Source organism: Protopterus annectens, chromosome 5.part0, assembly GCF_019279795.1.
Source record: "Protopterus annectens isolate FY-2018-M chromosome 5.part0, PAN1.0, whole genome shotgun sequence".
NCBI classification, from domain to species: domain Eukaryota; kingdom Metazoa; phylum Chordata; order Ceratodontiformes; family Protopteridae; genus Protopterus; species Protopterus annectens.
The window spans coordinates 59,398,114-59,416,768 of record NC_056735.1 but is presented as its reverse complement, the minus strand read 5'-3'; the positions used below and the strand labels follow the sequence as shown (position 1 = coordinate 59,416,768).

Sequence of the window (18,655 nt, the reverse complement as noted above, 5' to 3'; positions counted from 1 at the left end):
AGTGAAACCTGTAGCCCTTGTCTATTGTTTGTAAAGTCCATTTGTCTCCTGTAATGTAATGCCAGTTGTCGGAGAATAAGGCTAGTTTTCCACCCAAGGGTGCTTCCAGTTGTTCCCTGGTAGGCGGAACTAGAGCCAAGTCATTGTGTCTGCCCTGTGGAAGTGGTTGTAGTTGATTCTGTGGCAGTACTTCTCTGGTTGGTAGGTTGCCACTGACGTCCCCTGTAGGCACCCCTAGATTGACCTCTGCCTCTTGGGTGTCTATTTCTGCCTCTCTGCGCTCTGGAGTTGTCTGGAAAGGACCAATTCTTCGAAGGCCAATTTCTGCTAAACCTCGGAGGTTGGACCGGTAAGAAATCCTTGACTGTTTGGACAAATTTTGCTTTTTCTTCCACCTTCTTTAGAACCTCCTGTGCAGGGGAGCCAAACAAACTTTGTTTCTCCATGGGAGCATCTAGGAGTTTTGACTTAACATGGTCTGGTAAGGATTGTTCTTTTAACCAGGCATGCCTTCGAATCACTGTTCCAGTTATAGCTGATCTAAAGGAAGCTTCCAGTGCATCATAGCCACATTTTAAGAAATGGTTACTGACCTGCTGAGAGTTATGTACCAAATCCTGAAGGGACTTGCGGTCTAAAGGTTCAGGAGAAGACAGTTTTTTTATTTAGCTGGTCTAACAAAAATTCCTGGTACTGAATCATGTGAAATTGACAATTCAAGGCCCTGGCAGAAACAGTAGCAGAAGTATAAACCTTTTTACCCCATCTCTCTAATGCTCTAGATTCCCTTTCAGAGGGAAGAGGGTTTTTGGCAGAGGCAGCTGCCACACCTTTAGGGCCCTGTGAAATGGTATCAGGGTCTGCAACAGGAGCCTTATACAAATGGTAGTGTGTGTCCGGGACCCTGTAATATCTGTCTGGCTTGGCAGGGGCCGGAGGAAGAGAATCAGGAGCAGTACAGGCATCATTATATGCATCATCAACAACTGTTAGTACTGGCGGAATGGCTAAAGGCCTATGCTGTGGTAAGAGTAAAAAGGTCCTTAGCCTTTTCCTTGAATCTGAAAAATCCTGGCCCTGCCATTGGAAGTGTTCCCTCATAGCATGCAAGGTTTCCCCAAAGGAAAATTCTTCAGGAGGAGAAGCAGAAGGAATGGAATCTTCTGCATCAGAATCCTCATAAGGAGAATATGGGCCTTCGTGAGGGTCTGACATGTCTGAGTCATCCGAGGAATAATCTGTAGAGATAGGTTCCGGGGTTTCAGTCCTAGGCCTCTTGTCTGGAGGGGGCTGAGAGGCCCTGTCTGGGTGAGGTTGGGATCCTCTGATCATAGAAATGAGATCCTCAGCCAGGCTGAGTATTTGGAAACTAGAGGTAGGCCTATGTGAAGGAGTTTTGGCAGGCAAGGCCTTAGAAGATTTAGCTGCTTTAGCCCTGGCAAAAGCCTTGATAGACATGGAAGCAGGGGGTCTAGCAGCCCCACGTGCAGGGGTAGATTTGTCTAAAGGAATAGTGTCTGACAAATCCTGGGTGCCTGCTTCTGTAGCAGTAAATTCAGGAGCAGATTCAGCCATGCTCTGTGAGGCCTCGGCTATCGGAGGCATGCTTTCGGCCAAAGGAAGAACCGGGGGCTCGGTTTCAGCCGAAACCAAGACATTCGCGGTTGGCTTAACCGTGGTTTCAGCCGAAACCGTGGGCCGCGAATGCCGGTCCTTTTCCTTGCGCTTTTTAGCTAATTGAGTAGTCAGAGTCTCCGACGGCATTTTGTATGCAAAAGCGGGACCAAAAAACTCCTCTGCAAACTCCGACCGACATCTAAGTGTCCGTCGGTTGAAGGAAGCACAGGCTAGACAAGCTGTTACGTTGTGGTCTGGGCCTAAGCAAGGAAGGCAGTAAGAGTGGAAATCCTTATGAGGTATTTGTTTCCCACAAGTTAAACATTTATTTACTTTGTCTGACATCGGCTGAGGCAAGAAAGAGTCCCCAACGGGGTGCTTAGCTTTTTAGAAGTCTTCGGTAGTAGGAATCTCTGGATCTGGCCGACCGGCACTTGCGAACAGCTTCTGCTTCGGGCACCGCGCGGCAAGAAAGACTGAAGAAAATGGCGTCGGCTGATGCCTTTATACCCAATAAACAGCAGCTATGACGTCGGGTGAAGTGTGACATCAGCCGAGGCCAGACCCAGACTTTGGAATCCGGCCAACCGAAGGGCTGCCTGAGGCAGGACAACCCATATGTTAGGACTGCAGATGCATCCTTGAAGGACATCTCTGTAGTTTTAGAAAGAACTGAAGATGTGAAAGAAGTCATCGGTATGTGTCGAGTATTGGTAGTGCAACGTACTTCCTCAGAACCCAGTGCCTGCTTAGCGGCTCTGGACCCATCCAAGGTAGAGACATCCACGGGATCCTTAGTCGAAGAAGAGTCTTGCAGCATACCGGACTCCAAAAGGGTCTCGGAAGCAGCCTGCAAAGCCACAGAAGTGGGCATCAGGGGCTGCAAAAGCGCCTCACTGAGGACCAAACTGATGACTAGCTTAACGGAAGCATTGTCGGCAGTTTTGGACCTGTGCGGTCTGTCTCTGTCTTTATACTTACGTTTTTTCAGAAGATCGATAGTCGGATGGCTTACTGAAGCCATATCGGAATTTGAGGACTAAGTGAAAATATCTAGCTATAAGGGCCCAAAAAAGGCTCATCCAGACTCTGCTACACTTTGCTGTGAATAAAAGGTTAGTTTGCTTTTATTTGTTGTATTTTGTATTACTTGATTGCCTTTTTATATTTTGAATACTGTGGTTTGTTTTCTTTACCTTGTGTTTTACTTGCATTCTACTTAAACTGCATATTAAAACTTCAAAAGAGACCACAGCTCTGTCTCTTCTGAGTCGGACAGAAATTTTTCCCCACCCTCCTACCCAATACCACTGTCTTTCTAGTTGCCTGCCTCTTATGTTAATTTGACCATATATCTCATTTCCTCTCTGCTTTCACTGGCTTGTGTGAGTAATCACAAAATTATAATTTTTGAAATCACTCCTCTTCAACTATTTAAATTTATTGGCCATCCTACTGTATTCCATAGTACCAGAATACAAAAGTGCCCACCCCTTTCAATCCATCTTGCTGTTTTAAAAATAGTAACTCTCCACTAACCTTAACTTTTTAAACAGGTAAAAGTTACGTTACCCTCTTTCACATCTAACTTCTCTAGTGCACACTGCAGTGTGCATTTTATTTCATCTTACCTTTACGCATCCCTGTGACTAAGCACTTGCTCCAATACCTGCTGGAAAGCACTAGGAAGCCTTAAACTGATACAAGCACTCAACTCTCCTTGTTAATAAGGAGAAATTAATCGTAGGCACTAAACAGCCTATAACTGCAAAGTACCTTGCTAAGGTAAGGGAAAACAGCTCCTGTACTTTACCAAAAAAAAAAAAAAATGCACCAAACCAGGCATGTCCAAGGGTCAGCTTCTGGTGATTTCTCCTGTCCACCTGGTGAATCTGGGCATACTGAGGCAATGCAGCAATTGCCTCATGTACACAGACAACCCCCTCCTCCTACCACCCAACACTACAACTTGTGAGAGATGCACTTATATAGCCAAACTGGAAGCAAAGCTCTCTCCACCCAAGATTGTGCTAGACAGTCAAGAGAAGAAGGTTGACACCCACACTATACCTCAAGCAACACATAGCCCTTCTAAACCCACACCACCAACACCCACATATAGCAACACTAAATCCACATATGCAGAGGTCCTTAACTGTAACCTGCCCAAGCAACAAGGACCTCTGAAGCTGAAATGCAAAGCGCCAATCACAACCAAAGTGTCACATAGCTCACAACACCAGTGTGCCACCTGGCAACAGCCCCTAAGGCAAGACAATGTACCTAACACTTTAGTCATAGGTGACTCTATAGTCCGGCACACTGATGTCCCACTAACCAGGTTGAACAAGGAGAAAATTACAGTCAGCTGCCTGTCGGGTGCCAGGATCCACCACATAACGCATGCACTCAAGTCACTCCACAACAAGTACAAATATGACTCTGTCATTGCCATGTTGGAGTGAATGACTTGAGATGTACCTCCCTGGACTACACGAAGAGACATGGAAGAGCTCTCAGATCATGTGGCTCAGGCAGGTATAACCCTAGCCCTGAGTAGCATCCTCCCTTCACCCAGAATGATACCACAACATAAGGACAAAATGATTGACTTCAACAATTGGCTAAGCTTCAGGTGTCATTCAAAGGGGATCCAGTATCTGTCTGCCTGGGACGACATGATCAACAAACCACGATGCTTTGCCAGAGATGGTCTGCACCTATCGCCTCTGGGATTCAGGTTACTGGCTAAGGCTCTTGCCACCCCTATAGTGCCTTTTTTAGGCAAAGTTCAAAGGACAAAACCACCACTGTAGCAGGTACAAGCATGCAAAATCTGAAGGTAATGCTACTCAATGCTAGAAGTCTAAACTTCAAAATGCACTTTCTCGAGGCACTCCTAAAAATGGAGAACATCGATATCTGTGCAGTAACTGAGACCTGGTTCAAGGCTCCAGAGAGCACCCCTGCAATACCAGGCTACAACTCTTACCACACTTTTCGGCCACCAAACCAGGACCGAAACACTAAAGGTGGAGGAGTGTCAATATTCACCAAGGTTATTCACACCACCAGGCTAGTTGCCCAACACAATGCATCTGAAATTCTCCAGGTGCAACTAACACTAGGTAAGACTGCAATCCAAATTGTAGCTTGCTACAGATCCCTCACCATGCCCCAAGATTCTCACTACACCTTTCTAAACATACTGGAAAATATTAAGATAGAACCAAACACCTTAATACTGGGTGATTTTAACTACCCTGCCATTAACTAGGAAAACTACTCATGTACCAACACCTTTGCCCAACGGTTCTTGGAATTCATAAATTCCAATGCCCTGGATCACCTAATCCGTAGTCCCACCAGGGGCTCCAATATCCTAGACCTGGTCATTACCAACATGGGAAATGGATGCTCCACACCTATGGTCACCCCCTCGTTAGTCAGGTCTGACCATAAGCTAATCACCCTTAACATCCACATCCCACCCCCCCCCCCCAGTAAGGAAACCTCCATAAAAAACTTCTCCAAAGCCAACCTCATGCTACTCAAGTCAGAAGTGACAAACTTCATGACACCCATGCAGACGGGACCTGAAAATTCGACTGCTGAATCCTACACTAAGGCACATCCACATAAGGCACATCCACTCATGCATGAATCGTGCCATCCCAAATAGAACCAATATGCTCTCCTCCAAAAAAGGAAAGCCAATCTGGCGGTCCCCTGCCATAGACAAACTTTACAACAAAAGGAAGAAACTGTTGCAGAAAATCCCTGGATGCAAAAAACTCCCTTACCAGCCTCAGTAAGAAACTGAGATCCCTCATAAAATCCTCCAAAGCTAGTTACAAAAATAAAATTGCCAAAGATTCCAAAGACAACCACAAGGCATTCTATAACTATGTCAAGAATCTAAATGGCAATGCTCAGATCTGCTCTGAGCTAAAACAGAATGGCATTAAATATACTGATCCCAAGGATATTGCCAATATCCTGGCAGATCGATTCAGTGCCAACTTCACCCCCCTCTATCTCCCTTAATGGCCCATCTCAATACCGGAAGATTGCCAAATTCCGGTAATAACGGACACACAGGTAAAAAACGCACTCTCCACAGCTAAGAATACAGCATCCATGGGACCAGATGACATCCCAGGCTGTGTACTACATGAACTACAGTATGAACTGGCACCTCACCTAAGTGTCATGTTTAATCATAGCCTCACATCAGGTTTCATGCCCACTGAGTAGCGCAGAGTTACAGTTATCCCACTTCACAAGGGGGGGATCCACCTTGGATCCCAGAAACTACCGTCCCATCAGTCTGATGAGCCTCATCTGCAAGGCCATGGAGCGTATTATCATGGAACTTATAAACAAAGACATTGGCAACCTTCAAACACTGGACCCCACCCAGTTTGGGTTTGTGAAGGACCAATCTTGTCTCCTGAACCGGATTGCCTTCTTTGAATCAGTCTCCAGAGCCATGGACAAGGATAAGGTGGTCCACACAGCCTATCTAGGCCTTGCCAAGGCCTTTGACACCATCCCTCTCTCTGGAACCATAGATAAACTTACTAAGCTGGGCATTATTCCCTACGTCACCCAATGGGTTGCCAACTGGCTTACTGACAGAACCCACACTGAAAGTAGCAGACTCCAAATCCAGCTCCAGACAAGTGGAGTACCTCAGGGTTCAGTCCTGGGACCGCTCTTGTTTGGCATCTACTTCCCTGAAGTACAGGCCAACACTAAGGGACTCTGGCTAACAAAGTTCGTAGACGACTGCAAACTGGGAGCCATTATTGAATCCCCAAATGATGTGGATACTCTACAAAAGGGCCTTGCAGAAACAGACGCTTGGTGCCAGAGCCATGGGCTCAAGCTCAATGTCAAGAAATGTATAGTTATCTCCTTTGGGAAAAAACATGTACCCATGAATTACCACACAGGTGGCGGTACACTAAACACTGAAAGTGTGATAAGAGACTCCGGGACATAGGTGGACAGTGGTCTCACCTTCGATAACCACATCACCACAACAGTCAGGAAATCCTATGTGGCACACCTCATCACTAAGGGCTTTTCATCCAGAAAAAAGGAGGTCATTGTGTCACTGTACTCATCCATCATTAGACCCATTATAGAATAATTTGCCCCATTTGGTATGTACCTCTCAAGTCATCTGCAACAACTGGAAAGGCCACAGAAATACCTCACTAAAAGAATCACAGGCCTAAAGCGGATGCCCTACGCTGACTGCTTTAAAAAACTCCAGCTATACCATCGCATATCGTCTACTCAGAGGCGATCTCTGCTTAACATACAAGGCCATGTCAAACCCAGAGTTGTTGGACATGCTACATTTAAAGAAATCCCAATCCCTCAGAGCCACACGATCAAGGGATCTAAACCTTATTACAATAAACAAAACATGATGGGGGGATAAGTTCCTGACCCAGAGACTCCCCAGACACTGGAATAGACTGCCCATACATGTCAAGCAGAGTGCCTCTTTGGTCCTCTTCAAAAGGAACCTTGATTGGATGGGAGAAAGGAAATTCACCTAGGGGATAATGTCAGTCACCCAACTAGACAGGGGTCTAGGGAAGTAAATAGTGTGGGAAGAAATAGCCAGGGAATTGTTATGGCTAGGCTTGTATAGGCCCTAGGGCTGACAGCCTAGTACCAACCTATGAACCTATGACGTATAGTTTTGGGGTTGAACAAAGCACAAAAGCAACAGCTGGGGACGTCGTGGTCTGGGCCTAAACAGGTGATGCAGTAAGAATGGAAGTCTCAGTGTGGTATTTGCTTTCCACAGGTGAGACAATTGTTAACTTTTTTTGACATCGGATAAAGCAAGAAAAAAGGATCCCCAATGAGGTACTTAGCTTTAGAAGACTTCAACTTCAATTCGGAAACAAAAACTCAGGTAGCGGCCGACTGGCACTCGTGTGAACCGCTTCTGCTTCAGGCTCCTCGGCAAGAAAGACTGATGTAATGGCATCGGCTGCCTGACTTTATACCACTGATGACCTAACGTCAGCCCTGGAGCAACAGCAACCGACGCAGAAATACTAAGCCTCTGGTATTCAGGCAGAGTGAGGGCTGCCTCTGGCAGGATAACCCAAATGTATTGACTGCAACAGTGAAACATGAAGAACATAGGGAGGAGCTCAAGAATTTGGATCTCATTATCTGGCAGAAGCATCAGATTTAGATCCAAGTTGGATCTGAAACCCAGCAGTTGAGGAATGAAAAAAATGACAACAACAGATGCATCTTTATTATCCTGTGGTCAGATTTATGCACAGTTTCGGGACACAGTAGTAATTACATAAGATGCCTGTAAAGCTACAGGTTCTTGTTCCCTTTGGTCAAAATCTGTTTTCTACATTTGCAATTGGAAATGTAGAACACTATGTAATTTAGTATCCATCCATCCATGTTAGAACTGCAAAGAGAGCATTTTAGTGTTAGTATGAAGTCCTGGTAGCTGCTTTTAATTAATGTACCTTTAAAATACTGACTGAGATACAGGCTAGACATTAAGTGCATATGCATTGTGTGTGTGTGTGTGTGTGTGTGTGTGTGTGTGTGTGTGTGTGTGTGTGTGTGTGTGTGTGTGTGTGTGTGTGTATGTGTGTGTGTGTGTGTGTGTGTGTGTGTGTGTGTGTATGTATGTGTGTGTGTGTGTGTGTGTGTGTGTGTGTGTGTGTGTGTGTGTGTGTGTGTGTGTGTGTGTGTGTTTTCCTTGTAGTGGCTGGAGTCTAAGAACTGAGTCCTACATTTAGGGGATGATAAATTACTGAGACATTTATTGTAAGGACTCAAAAGTTCACTGGTGTAAAGGATTCTACATAATAGATCTGTGACTGTTGATTCTGGTCTTTGTTTGGCATTTCTGTGAATGCAGTGAATCATCTTTCTCAACAAAGCATAGAATTTCCAGTCTAATACATCCTCAGTTAAACACTAATCAAGGGTATAGCATAGAGAATAGAAAATGTTTTCCTCTGACTCTGGCCTTTGCTCGGCATTTTTGAGAACACACTGCATGATCCAGCTGAACAAAGGATTATAGAATTTCCAGCCCCGTAGGTCATCAGTTATCTTAACAAATTCACCTAGAAAGACCAATCATGGCTGTAAATGACTCTCCGAGACATTCTCCACATATTGATGTGAGTTTTCAAAGCAACATGGAATGCATCTCCAAAGTAAATTACATCACACTTAAGAGACCAGGAAACATAACAAGGACTTGAAAGAAGTACTTAAAAAAAAAAAAAAAAATTGAGTACTTCAGAAAGTATGCCTGTAGTCAAGGCTATAAATTAGATACATTTGGATGGAGGGGAGGGGAGTAGCTGCTTACATCAATACCCAAAACAAGCAAACAAGTAAAACTAAAACTGCATCTCCACTGCTGAGTTTGTTTATTTTTAGGACTTTGCAGAATACAGAGAGCCTCGTTTCCCCTCATTGTTTTACTGATACTTTACTTCATTGTCTAGCTTACCACAGAAGAATTTTGTTACCGCAGTACGCCCCTCCTTTCTGAATTACAGCAATGTAGTATCCATGCGTGTAGGCAGAGTTTAGACAGCATATCATAACTACTGACTGTGCAATTTGATAATGGCTAACAATCTATCAAACTTTAAGAGGGCTTACCCTAAGTGACCCCCAATTTAATTCTCCAGTATCGCAATACCATTATACAGGACAATATTCTTTATCAACATAGTGGCTTGCGCGTGCGCACACATACACACACACACACACACCACAGTATGCAACAAATAGCAAGTGCCCATCCACCTAACACCATGTACTTGGCACCAGTGTCTGCATGTCACATTCTTATGCAATGGGCATAACCGTCTTAGCAGAACAGCTGCCTATCCTAGTCAAAGACTATTAAGACCAAGGACCACTGAGGGTGCAGTGGTTTATACCCCTACTTCATCTCCCACTACCAACAGAAAAATGGGACATCCAACAGTATGCATGCCGACATGAAACAAGACAATCAGAAGTGTGGAATTGTTCTCGCTCTCTCTCTCTCTCTACATCCCTGACAGATTCTGTTTGTCAAAGAAACCTGTTAAGTTAAGACACCAATGCCTAGGCTTTTCCCACAATGTTTACTTACTTTGCTGGTATTCTTGTTTTTAGTTAGATAATATTAAGGAGCAAATGTTTTATTTTGCTGTTGACCTATTAGCTTTACACTGCTTAAGGGATTTGCACTTCCCACTTATGTCATGAAAACCAAATCCATCTCTGCAGAACACATCTTATAAACACATCACAGCCTTATCCGGTTGCACCACACTGTTAACATGACAGCAAGCTTTATTCACATGTGCATATACAGAGGTTTATGCAGCCAATTTTTCTCATCTTTACTTCTCAGAGAAGGTAAGTATCTGTTTTTCATTTGGGCAAGTCATTCAGATGAGTGAAGGCTGGTAATCTAAAAATAATCCATCAATTAATATGATTTCTTTAAGCACTGTCCTAATTATTATTCACACGTGCATATACTGAGGTTTATATACGTGCATACTGAGGTTTATGCAGCCAATTTTTCTCATCTTTACTTCTCAGAGAAGGTAAGTATCTGTTTTTCATTTGGGCAAGTCATTCAGATGAGTGAAGGCTGGTAATCTAAAAATAATCCATGAATTAATATGTCTTTAAGCACTGTCCTAATTATTATTCACACGTGCATATACTGAGGTTTATATATGTGCATACTGAGGTTTATGCAGCCAATTTTTCCTCATCTTTACTTCTCAGAGAAGGTAAGTATCTGTTTTTCATTTGGGCAAGTCATTCAGATGAGTGAAGGCTGGTAATCTAAAAATAATCCATGAATTACTATGATGTCTTTAAGCACGGTCCTAATTATTAGGCATCAGATCGTTTCTTTCTCTTTGCTGAGAACCTCCACTAAGTCTATGACTAAGTTTTTAGCAGTATTCTATGAAATGAGATACCACAGTAAGATTAAGATTTAATTAAATGATGGTTTCTGTCAACAATTTCTTTGTAATGTTTCTGCAAATTTAAGCAAACAAGATGACTTCCTTTTTATGGCAGGTTACATCTGGGAACAAACTACAGATTAAGGTGCTAAACTAGAAGATAGCACTTCCCCCTTCCTTTATCTCACTTTCTGCATAGCTGGAGGAGGGATTTTGAAAGATAGGAAATACTGTGTACAAGTGTGCAGAAAGGGCGTACGTTCGGTACTTAGCGTTTCAGTATTATACTTGTGCAATACTGATACATAAGAATTATTCAGAGATGTGGTTCTTGGCACAAAGTGCGTACCCGAGTTACACTGATGCGAGTTGCACACGAGTGACTGAGTTAATATTCTTGGTACCCCACATGTAAGTGAAGCACAGTGATGTAAGTGTTTCCATGAGTTACTGAGTTATACCAGTGTAATACTGATACATAACAATGATTTAGAAATGTAGTTCTTGGTAGAAAGTGTGTACCCGAGTTACACTGATGCAACACTGACACCCAGGAGTGATTCTGAGGTAAGATTCTTGGTACTTCATAAGTGTTTCAATGGCTTATACTGATACATAAGAAGGCTTCAGAGACATGGTTCTTGGTACAAAGTGTGTACCTGAGTTACACTGATGTGATGTTGACATTCTGGAGTGACCGTGATTTAACATGCTTGGTACTCCATATTTAAGTGAAGCTCAGTGATATAATACTGAAGCAGTAGCACATGTTGGGGAAAAGTTAACAGAGGCAGAAGATATTAAGAAGACGTGGCAGGAACTTACAAAAGAACTACATAAGAATGACCCTAACTTCACTGACACATACGATTGTATATTCTTGGATCTAGAGCCGACCATCCTGGAGAGTGAAGCTATATGGGTCCTAAAAACTCTCACTCCTAACAAGACCACAGAAATGAAGGAATTCCAGATAAATCTGTAAAATCCTGTAAAATGCTGTTGTTACAATGTTGTGTCTTTCGGCTTTTCTCGGTTAGGGGTCACCACAGTGGAATTCCGGTCCGCTAATGACTGGCAGTAGATTTTTACGTGCCGAGATGCCGGTCCTGCCGCACAACCTTCAACGAAGGTACGCCCATTCACGCATGTCTCCAGACAGAAGACGCTCTAGCTGAGAATCGAACAGGACAACGTCTTACTGTGAGGTGACAACGCTACCGCAGCACCACCACCACAGTAAACAAAATGCTGCTGTTACAATACTGTTGAATTTGCCACCAAATTAGGAAAACAAGACAGTCGCCAATTACACTGGAAAAGGTCAATTTATATTGCAATACCAAGAAAGAGCAATGTGAAAGAGTACTCAATTTACTGAACAAATGCACCTGTTTCACATGTTAGTAACACAATGCCCATGACTCTACAAACTAGACTCCAGCAACATATGCAGAGAAAACTGCCAGATATGCGAGCTGGTTTTTCAAGGGGCAGAGGCACCACATATCAAAGTGAAAATAGAGAAAGTAAGAGTTACTGAAGAAAATATACTTTTCCTTTACTAACCGCCTTTAACTTTGTAAACCATAACAAATTGTGCTGAGTTCTTAGACAAATAGCAATAAGAAGAAGCAAAATTTAAAACCATGTATGCAAAATAGACTGGTTGTGTATTTCGGCTTTTCCCGGTTAGGGGTCGCCACAGCGGAACTCCGGTCCGCTAATGATTGGTAGTTGATTTTTACGTGCGAGTTATCAGCTCTGACGCACAACCTTCAACGAAGGTACACCCATTCACGCATGTCTCCACACAGAAGACGGTCTAGCTGAGAATCGAACAGGACAACGTCCGACTGTGAGGCTTAGAGCTAAATATAGAATAGCTGACTGGTTCAAAACTGGGAATGGAGTACAACATGGCTGTATATTGTCTGGCTAATTATTCAGTCTATGTGCTGACTACACCACGTAAAATGCGGAGTTAAATAAATCAGATGCTGAAATCTAAACTGCCAGAAATATTAGCAACCTCAAATATGCAGATGATACCACTTTTATGGCTGAAAGTGAGAAAGAATTAAAGAGCTCTGATGAAGGTGAAAAAAGTACAAAAGTTGGTGTGCTGCTCAACATTAAAAAAATAAAATAAAATAAATAAATAAAATTCTGTCATCTAGCCTTATCAACTCTTTGCAAATAGATGAGAAAGCAGTGAAGGTAGTTACAGATTTTATTTTCCTGGTCTCAAAGATCACTGTACGTAATAAAAGGAGCCACAAAATTAAAAGACGCATGCTGTTTGGAAGAGAAACTATGGCAAATGTGTATAAGATTTTAAAGACTAATGACATCCATCAATATAGGTTCATATAGTCAAAGCTATAAATACGACTATTGATGGTTCTTAACTGTGGTTTAGGAGAAAATGTTTGAGAATTCAGTGAACTCCAGGGAAATCAAATCGGTCAATACTTAAAGGGACAGTCCCAGGGATTTGCACAGCAGTAACAAACTTCAGTGTGGTTTGATTATTAGGAAATGCTAAAACTTTACTGTTTGTTCTTTTGTATTCCCCTTACCCAGGGTTGCCAGATTTCCGACTGGCCAGGTAGGGACAAACTAAGTGAAGACTAAAAAAAAAAAAAACAAAACAAGGTCTTTCACTGTAAATGAAGACTAAAAAAAAAAAAAAACATCAGAGTTCCGCATTAAAAGAGAAGTAGCTCTGTTTTGCGATTTTTTTATTGGCCCATATACCAGTATACGAGCCAATCAAAAATCGCTAAACACGGAGCTACTTCTGTTTCATGCAGAACATCGCAGTTCCGCATTAAACAGAAGTAGCTCTGTTTTGCGATTTTTTTGATTGGCCCATATACCGGTATACGGGCCAATCAAGAATCACTAAACACGGAGCTACTTCTGTTTAATGCGGAGCCGCATTAAACACAAGAAGCTCTGTGTTTAGTGATTTCTGATTGGCCCGTATGCCGGTATACGGGCCAATCAAAAAAAAAAAAAAAAAAGCAAAGTGGAGGCTGCCCGGGATTTAAACCGGCAGTGCGGGACTCGGGATCAGGCTGCTGATCCCGGGACAGTCCCGCCCAAATATGGACGTCTGGCAACCCTGCCCTTACCCCACCCATAGGCTATTAGATTAGTTGATCCAGTCACACACAAATCTGCAGCCTTTGCAGCACTAAAATTACATCTTTAGTATGCGATTGTTTTTTGTAAAACTTAGTGGAATGATTATCCCAGCCTGGGCAATTGTATTTTTTTTTTTTTCAGGCTTGTTGCAACATGCTTTTTTTTCCCCTTTATAGGTATTTTTCATATGTTCAGCAATAGTGCTGCTTATTAGTACTCATGCCGACACATAATTTATACAAGTTTCCCCTCAATTCACAGACGGCATTGCTTTGAGCATTTGGATTCTTGGAAACAAACCCACCGAGTTGCAAATGTCCTAATAGAAGAATAAAATCTCATAACATTTCAATAAGAATAATGTCAGACAACACTGAAACTGAATCTTGTATTTTCCCATTAGCTGACACCTTTCAGGAATCACACAGTAACTGTCTGTATAATACTGATTCCATCCAACTCTATTTATTTATTTTTCCCTGTGCTGCAATAAAATGTTTTGATTTTTCACTCTTTTCCTGAATATGTGACTGCAGGAGAGTTACAGCAGTCACCATTTGACAGTTGACGCAAATGTAGTCTCTGTATTTGCCTATATTTTCCTATCCGTGTGCATACGTATGCATGCAATATGTAACCTATGTTTATACTCATGTGGTTATAAAACCATAGCCTTGCTATGTCTAACTGACCGGCTTGCAGTTCAAGGCATTCTTGAATGTCTGTCAAATTTGTATATGCTGGATATGTAGCAATGCATGTATTTTATTAAAACTTTGTATGCAGTGCACCTAATTGTTTTAGTGGTATACTTCACTGTTAATATTGGAATTCTCATAACTTCTCAAACTTGCTTCTTTTGTGACTCAGATGGCTGTGTTGATGAGACCACTTACCCCTTATCAAGATGGAAATAGATAATTTAAAAAACTAAATGCATTTGTCATGTGTCATTATGTTTATCATATACATTGCTTTGGTTGTTTAAAATGTATTTGCTGTATATCTTTATGTCGTTATAGATCCACTACACACACACACACACACACACACACACACACACACACACACACACACACACACACACACACAAATGTCTATGAATTTGTGTGTCTTTTTTATGTGTACAGACATACCCACACCTAAATGTGTGGTGTGTTGGTGGATGTATACATGTATACACTCCTACACCGGCATGCAGAAGGTATTTGTAGGTTCCTAACAGCATTCGTGTCACTGACCCTTCATTGCTAGTTTTACAAGTAAAGTTTTTTCCATTTGTCATATGCCACTTGACAAGAATATTAAAAGTGTGACAAACTACAGACCCATAAGCTTAACCAGCCTAATCTGTAAGGCCATGGAACAAATCATCATAGACCCTATAAATAAGGACACGGGTATCTCCAAATCTTTGATCCAACAATTTTGGTTTTGTCAAAGACGGGTCATGGCTGTTAAACCTGGTAGACTTCTTCAAAAACATCACCAGAGCCATAAATACAGGCAAATGTGTGCATACAACCTACATTGATTTAGCAAAGGCCTTTGACACAGTCACACATTCGGGCACCATTGATAAACTCTCCCAGTTGAATATCAACCCTTATGTTGTCAGGTGGGTTGTTAACTGGCTCTCCTTTAGATCATACTCAGTCATGAGTTGGGGACTTTACCTTGACCAGCAGACCTGTCAGCAGTGTGGTTCCACAGGGTTCAGTGCTGGACCCCCTATTGTTTGGAATATACGTCTCAGAAGTTCATGCCAAAATAGACCGGCTGTGGCTAACTAAGTCTGCTGATGACTGCAAATTAGGTGCAATCATTTAATCCCCAAACAATGTAAATTATAATTTAAGAGGAATTTACACAAATTAATGATTGGTGCTAAAGCTGTGGACTCAAACTCAGTGCTAAAAAAAAAAAGGCATTATCATCCCATTTTGTAAAACTCCTATCCCTGCAGACTATCATACAAATAATAATACCCTACATTAACAGCTCAGTACTGAGAGAATTGGGAAAACAAGCTAACTGTAGCCTAAACTTTGACCATGTCTACTGTGGTAAGGAAGGCATTCTATGTTGCTCACCTCATTAGCAAAGGCATTACCTCAAGAGTGAAACAGGTCATAACTCCCCTGTACTCACCCCTCATCAAGCCAATACCTGAATACAATACTCCCTCTGTATGTACCTTACCTGGCACCTGTAGCCACTTGAGAGACCTCAAAGATTTCTAACTGAGAAAATTACATGGTCTCCACCATATGTCATACACTGACAGACTGAAGTCACAGTCACTGTACTCGGTGGTATACAGACTGAGAGGAGATCTCTTGTTTGGCCTGCACAGGAATCTCATACCCACACCTAATAGAAATGCTGCAAATCCAAGACAAATGGGATATGGGTCACTTGCCCTGGGAACCTTAACCTGGCCTGCGACATAAATAGGACCTGCTGGAGAGACAGCTACGTCTCTCAGAGGTTGCCACTCCTCAGGAACAAGCTACCAATTCACATAAAAAAACAGCCCCTCTATGAGGCTGTTTAACTGTAGCCTGCTTGACTGGATGGGAAACCATAAATTCCTTGTCAGGGATTTTACCTAAGGCCCTCCTAGATATGGGCAGCCATTGCTAACTAAGATTTTGAGTTTAGGCTAGATCCTTTATATTGGGTTTCTCTAGTATTACATTGGGTACACATGGCTAGGCTTATATAAACCTTTGGGTCAGTAGCCTAGTAACCACCTATGAACCTGTCAAGTAACAAGATTATTCTTGCTTTCAGTCATCTAAATTTTTTTAGAGATGATAATCTTACTTGGGTTGGCACACTCTCAAACTGTACTGCATTTTGTTTCAGAATAACTGTTGCCATGTCCCTGAGAATTTGGTGGGGAGAGGTACTTAGGAGGAAGCAAGCTCAGCAGCAGGTGGCCAAGAGTAACTACATGTAGACATTAATTTGCCATTACATAGTTGTAGTACAGTTGTAGTTCTTCCTGGATATACAAACAGAAGGCAAACAAGGTACTACCAACTCAAAATTGGACAACGTTAAGTATAGTTCAGGCAGGGAGCAATCAGCAAAAATTGTGCAGTGAAGAATAACTGGACATTTTACACTATGTTGCTTTCACAATGGGCTCAAATCAACAGAGTGGCACTGGAAACAGCACCGGTACCCATGTGGGTACAAATTCATTCATGGTATCAGTGGACGTATGACAATAACAGATAATAAATTATTAGGTGGCTTACAAACTGGCACTACAGCAGTTGAGAGACACTAGAAAGGTGCAAGGTCGTCTATTTATATGACAAACAGCAGTGAAAAAATGGGGGCCAATACCCTGCTACTGTTAGATGTTGATTAAAACAAGTTGAAGGCAGCATTACACCTGGCAAGCTATCAGCTGACAGCACAAAGCCATGAGGAGGCAGTGTGAGCCTTATGGGACAAACTCTGAAATATATGTAATCAGTAATACAACAGATTATTTTTCATAGCCTGTTGTTTTTCATAGCCTGTTGTTTATCAGCCTTATGTGAAGCAATTAGCTGGTCAAACTAAGGATAAATAGGAATAATATATGAGTGATGAAGAGGCGAAGAACCAGTGGCAGACTCCTGACTCAGAGGCCACAGAATGGACCGTAGTACAATGGCTACAACATTACCAAACACTGTGCCTACAAAACAGAAGTCCACTCACACAGTTTCATCATAGCCTGGCAATTGGGGAGCAGTTCTCTGCCATGAAAAAGGGTACCCTGTTTACCCAGCTTCAGGTGAGGGCTGTACTGAAGAAAGCAGTGGAGTGATGAAACTTGGACTCCAAACATATATCCCACATTCAGTTAGATTCCGCATAGCGGCAGCTTCTCATGTAAAGTGGGCAAGGACTTTGTGGGAGAACATCAAGAAATCAGGAAGATGGAAGTACAATGCTTATGAAAGATAACTGAAAAATAACCTCTCCTACCACACCTAACATTGTTGTCTTATTTGCAGAACCTGGGTGTTACCTGTAAGACACATATTGTGCCTTCCAATAATACCTTTTGCTGACTGGAGCTTCCTGCATGTATGTTTGATCGCCTGCTACCTTGCTAGTGCTCTTCCATGTGAATGGAAACATCACCTCCTGGAACATGCTGACATTACCTGCGATGTATCGTAGTACAAAAGGTGCAACATGTAAAAGGTGTGTTATCATATCTACACTGATGCCACACAGTTTGAGTTGCACACCCTTCCACAATCCTTACTGTTGCCTGCTATTCATGGTGATTCTTAAATCACGGGTTCAAATGTCATTTTTGATATGTGCAGTTCTTGCTCTGTATGCTATTCTTCAGCAAACAGACTGTTGTCCATCCATATGGTACATGGCCCATTCTACCCTGCTTGACCTCTTACAGCTATGCAACATGCACACCACCATGAACACCCACAACAAAGACTGTAATCTGTTATAGACGCAGAAATGGAACATGGCTGGCACAACAGATTTCTATCCCAAGGAATCCTTTACTTATTGAATCAACTACCTATGCATGTCAAGCAATCCTAGGCATGGCCTGTATTCATTAATATTCTGAATGAATAGCCTGGAAATCATAAATCCTGTTTGGGGTATATAGCATGGTGCTTCTTGACCATGGAGCTTAACTCACTCAACAGTGCTTGGGCTTAGCTGGCTATGCTTATTAATGGTCTTTTGAACTGCATGCCAAGTACATACTTATGAACATAGCAACATAATATATATATATATATATATATATATATATATATATATATATATATATGGTTCTACCTGAGTTCGTCGACATACCACATAATCGACAATCACTTACGACGAACACC

At 42.3% G+C, this 18,655-nt stretch overlaps 1 protein-coding gene across 4 annotated transcripts in view; it reads right to left on the bottom strand.

The window, feature by feature from the left end:
- Positions 1-18,655, bottom strand: part of LOC122802489 (OX-2 membrane glycoprotein-like) — a 1,536,731-nt gene that overhangs the window by 1,402,505 nt on the left and 115,571 nt on the right. The window lies entirely within an intron of this gene.